Source organism: Odocoileus virginianus, chromosome 16, assembly GCF_023699985.2.
Source record: "Odocoileus virginianus isolate 20LAN1187 ecotype Illinois chromosome 16, Ovbor_1.2, whole genome shotgun sequence".
Lineage (NCBI taxonomy): Eukaryota > Metazoa > Chordata > Mammalia > Artiodactyla > Cervidae > Odocoileus > Odocoileus virginianus.
The window spans coordinates 6,521,964-6,527,243 of NC_069689.1; the positions used below are offsets into that span (position 1 = coordinate 6,521,964).

Here is a 5,280-nt window from a genome sequence, read left to right on the forward strand (position 1 = left end):
TAGAAAAGGCACTGATTTACTTACCTTTCTTTAACATCTTGTCGATGCTACAGCACAGCATTGTCGATTTGCAATGTTGTGACCGTTGTCAGTATACATCATGGGATTCAGGTATCACATTTCTATGGGGTATGTCTATGGTTGTTTGGGTTTTTGCCATAGAATAATGAGCAGAGTGCTGAGCATAGGGGCCTTTGAAATTATCTCTATCTCAGATACACTTTTCTGTGGATACAAAGAAGGAAGATAGTTAACTTTTGTGTAATATCTCTTCAAGAAAGGGATTTCTGTATATAGGTTCAAAATACATATTTCTGTGTATAGGTGGAAGGAAGGAAGAGGATCATCCTTGTGGATTACCTACTGCAGATATACCTTTGCTGTCTGTGTAGGTACAGACCTCTGATTTCATTCACAACCCTTCAGTTATTTTTTTTTTTCTGGAACCCTATGTTTGATTTTGAATCCTCAGAGTCTCTTTTTGGGTTGTAAATTTGTTGACTTGCAAATTTGTCTTTTTATTTTTCCTGGAATGTACCTCTGCCTGATTCCCATTAGTGTATGATCCTTCAAGGTCTATGCCTGTGGCTCCCAGTGTCCTAATTCCCTAATTTCAGTGGTGATTTTTAATAAGTGAGAAATAGTCTGCTATATATATGTACACTTCTTGTTTAAGCTTTAACTTCTTGTTGGAGATTTTGGTGGTTGTGTGTCTCGGCTACTGGAAGTCATGCTGTTATAGCCACACATTCCGGGAAACAAACTCACTCAGAAGGACAATGCAGATCGTGGAGTGCAGTTTTTTACACCAGCGGGCCCAAGGCAGAGTCTCCTCTTAGCCGAGGACCCCGACCAGCATTTGTGAAAATCTTTTATACCCCATGTGTACGTGTCCGAACCTACCACCCCAAATTCCTTGAGACTTACATAAACAAAGGAAGGGTAAATACAACCACAATAACCCCATCATTCATGTGTTATGTGTTCAAACAGTTAATAATCAATAAACCCGTGGTTACATTCTAAACAGTTAATAATCAATAAGCCTGCAGTTACATTCCAACCCATTAAAAATTGATAAGCCTGTGGTTACATTCTGATAGATATGGAAAAAATGTATGACCTGTCTGGAGGCAGGGGTGATTAGGGTATGTTTCCTCTTAGGCCATGAGTAACCTAGATAGATCTTCAAGGTTCCCCTTTCCGTAGGGGGGATTCTTATCCTTCTGTTGTAGTGTCCATGGGCACTAAGTGCAGAGTTCAGAGTCCATTGGAGAGGTGGCCAAGCATGATCAGCATGAACAGGCCTCAGATGGAGTCCAGGCCCTATGAATTCCTTCTTCATTCCCTGCTCTTGATGCTCTTAGTTTCTGTAACAAGCATCATTCATTGAGATATATTGTACCTTGGCCCTCCGGCCACCCACATGAGAGAACGTTATCAACCTCTGGGTCACAAAATTCACAAGGCATTGTGGGAAGCAGGGCCCACGAAGCAGTATGATTAAGATTACCATAGCAACAGTTACAATGGTTTCCACCATCTCCCTTTACCCAGGACAGGACCGAAGTCCAAAAGGGAATATTTTCATTAGACATGGCTTCCACTCGATTTTGCATATCCTCCAAGGCAGTAGATACATTTCCAGACGCGTCAGGGATGTATACACAACATTTGACTTTAATTATGATGCAGGTCCCCCCTTGGGCTACTGTATGTCTAATGCCATCCTATTTTGAATTACTGCCTTCCTCATCTGAATTTGTTCTTCGTTCAAGGCTTGAATGGCTTTTGTACTGTCTAAGAGGGCCTGTATAGTGAAATTAATTAAGGCCTCTACCTTAACCATGATATCCATTGTCCCTATAGAGGGTACAAACAAGGCAGCAAGATAGTCATACCATTGGAACACAGATCGTGTCCATCTTGCATGCAGATAGGGCAGGTTTACTGGAGGTTGGTGTAGGCTAGGCTTAATACCGCCATGGGCAAAAGCAAATCCTAGTGTGCAACGCCCTACCCAGCCAACTGGTAACCATGGCCATAAATTAAGCCCACAGAGCCACTGGGTCCCATTGGGGGCTACCCAATGGATTCCGGGATTATATTTCCAGTCGGAACCAGGCCACTGAGCAGACTGATTGGGGTGATAGGTAACTTCCAAGATTTGTTTACGTTGTTCAGGGGACAAATAACCCATATATTTTAATTCTTTTGGGTCTAGGGGGCGGCCTCCAAATCCGACTTGTCTTCTTTTTGTTCCCAGCAAATAGTAGTGGGATCAATCAACTGTCCTTTCTCAGGAGTCATCCAGAAATATTCATCCCAGACTGGTAGTATTGCTCAAGGTACCAGGAGGCCTGTCCCCCTTTTGTAAGGGATCCCTTCTCCATTTTATTTTTCATATATGAGGTATAAGCCCTTGTCACCTCCATAAGACTTGTGTTCATGTTAAATGTAACCCTATGTCCCCAGCCCATTGATGGCTTTTTCTTATACCAGGGGAGCAAAGAAAGGTTATGATTGGTGAGAGAAAGGAAAGTTCCTTTCTGTTGTTCCAAGAAGGAGCACAGTGGTATAAAGTCTCCATAACGAAGTGGCGATACCCACCAGGGGAGTCCGCCATTACTGACAGGGGCATAGCCCCACATACCCAACAATTGGAGAAGTTGTGGAAGTTCATGTAAAAATGTGCCCATGAGATGAAGACGTTGTCCTGTGCAGGAACAGTGGTCAGGTTCAGAATTGTGTTGGTGAGGCCGAGTAGCAGGAGTCGTTTACCCAGCTCCGTCCTATGGAGGGCTCGTCTGGGACCTCGTTTTCTTCTTCCTCTTCAGAATGATCGTGGTTTCCTGTGGGTCGGTGGGGTCCTTCTGGATGGTTCAGTCAGCATCTTCTGGGTCAGCGTGGTATGCCTTCTTCGCTCTGGTGTGATGGGTCCAAGGGGCAATGTCTGCAACTTTAACTGCGGTAGGGGTGGTTAAAACAACAGTATAAGGACCTTTCCATCAGGGGGCTAGTGAGTCACGTTTCCAGTCTTTCACCCATACCTGGTCCCCTGGTATAACCTCATACATTTGCTCCCCCAAAGGGAACGGTATTCTTTCTTGCACAAACTTAGTTACTTGATTAATTACCTTACCTAGTTGTTCCATCTGCTGTGATATCCTATCTCCTCTTACCTGAAGTATATCAGTTGTTACCTGTCTTCTTATAGCAAGAAGCCTCCCATATACAATTTCGTAGGGAGAGTAGCTGTGGGACCGTGGGGTCATCCTGAGTTTGAGCAAGGCCATGGGAAGTAAATCCACCCAGGAGCAGTCAGTCTCTATAATCCATTTAGAAAGTGTCTCCTTTAGTGTCTGGTTAGTTTGTTCTACCATTCCGGAGCTCTGAGGCCGGTAGGCAGTGTGTAACTTCCATTTTATATTCATGGCTTTACTTACTTGTTGTATCAGATCCGATATGAAGGCTGGGCCGTTATCTGATCCTATGCTGGTGGGGAATCCAAATCGAGGAACTATCTCCCTAAGCAGGCTCCGAGCCACTTCTGATGCTCTTTCAGTTCGGGTGGGGAAGTCCTCCACCCATCCCGAGAATGTATATACCAAGACCAACAGGTAAGGAAAATAGCGATATGGTTTCATCTCAGCAAAGTCCATTTCCAGATGTTCAAAAGGGAAGGGTACCTTTTAATTGGATGCCTGGGGGTTTTGGTCTGCACCCTGGAGCGGCGTTAATCTGAGAGCAGGCGTTGCAATTTTGGGATTCCGTTCTACATAGAGAGGAGAGGCGAGGAACCAGAAAATACCTTCGGATCAATTCCTCCTGTTTGTCATGTCCTAGGTGAGTCTTACGATGAGCTTGGCTCACCAGATAAGGGGCCATCCTTTCAGGCACTAGTAGCTTACCACCTGGCAGTTCCCACCATCCTTTCTCTGTTTTGGTGGCTCCCTCCGCTTCAGCTAGTTGGTTTTTTTTTTTTCCAATGAGTTTAAATGCATTTTTAGACAACCTACATGACACGTTTTCTCAAAAACAATGCCTCCGCTCCAAATAAATCAACATTCAAAACAAATGGAGAGCTCGAGATGACATCAGTCCCATCTGTAAGTCCTGGCGTTGTGTGGATGAAACGCAGTGGCCAGCCATTTATGATGACAGGTGATTGATCCAAAGTAACTGCCAACTTCGTTAACATTTTTCCATCTCTAAACCATCCTTAAAGAAAATCATATATGGGGTTACACCATCCTCACGGTAGTCCAGCAAAGCAACCATGCCATCTGGATTCATGTTTTCATCAGTAAAGAACTGATAGTTTTTGAAATTAGCAAGGATGTGCTTGATTTGTTCTGCAGCCCCTGTCATAAAAGGTTTTACTCTTTCTGGTCTCTGTTCTTCAAGTTTCCCTTTGATTGACTTCATGTAATCTTTGATGTCTTTCTTGTAGGCTTCTTTTGTGAAGCTGGTTTCCTGCAAGTGATGGTTCATGACAATATCGACACCAGTGATTACTGCGCTTTCAGTACCTTCGCCCTCGGGGCCTTCAGTGGAGGCATTTCCACCAATGAGCGAGTCATCGACGTCCTACTGACCATCTTCCCCTCCACCTCCAGACACAGCCCGTCCGCGACCTCCTGGATCTTGTAGATGTCGGAGAACATCTCATCATGGCTAATGAGGTCCCAGTCGACGATCATGATGGCGACTGGAGGGAGGCGCTGGCTTAGCAGGAGCCCGGAGCTCAGAGCGGCGCTGGGGGGAGGGGGAGCGGGCGGAAAGAGCTAGTTGGTTTTGAGCCTCAGTGTATGTCAGGGAGTCTAGGGCCAGCTCAGGTAGCTCAGCTAGGACAAATGTTCTCATGGGGATTCCCCCGGATTCCTTTCTGTCCTCAGCTGCTCATCTGGTGGTCTCGTCAGCCAGCCTATTTCCTCGAGCCTGTGGGGTATCTTCCTTCTGGTGCCCACAGCAGTGCGTGACTGCTACCTCCGTGGGGCTCCAGACAGTGTCTAGCAGAGTCAGGATCTCCTCCTTATTCTCAATGTCCTTTCCATTGGCTGTTAGAAGGCCTCTCTCCCGGTATAGCGCCCCATGTACATGGAGTGTAGCAAAAGCATACGGGGAGTCGGTGTAGACATTCACTCTTACTGTTTGACAGCTGCAGTGCCCGGACTAAGGCCCATAACTCTGCCCGTTGGGCTGCCCAGTGCTGTGGTAAGGGGCCGGCCTCTATAACAGTCCTCTCTGTAACTACAGCATAGCCTGACAGTCGCTGTC

At 45.8% G+C, this 5,280-nt stretch overlaps 1 pseudogene; it reads right to left on the reverse strand.

Annotated features, from left to right (window-relative positions):
• Positions 1–977: 977 nt before the first annotated feature.
• LOC139038662 (translationally-controlled tumor protein pseudogene) lies at positions 978–4,743 on the reverse strand (annotated as a pseudogene).
• Positions 4,744–5,280: the final 537 nt, after the last annotated feature.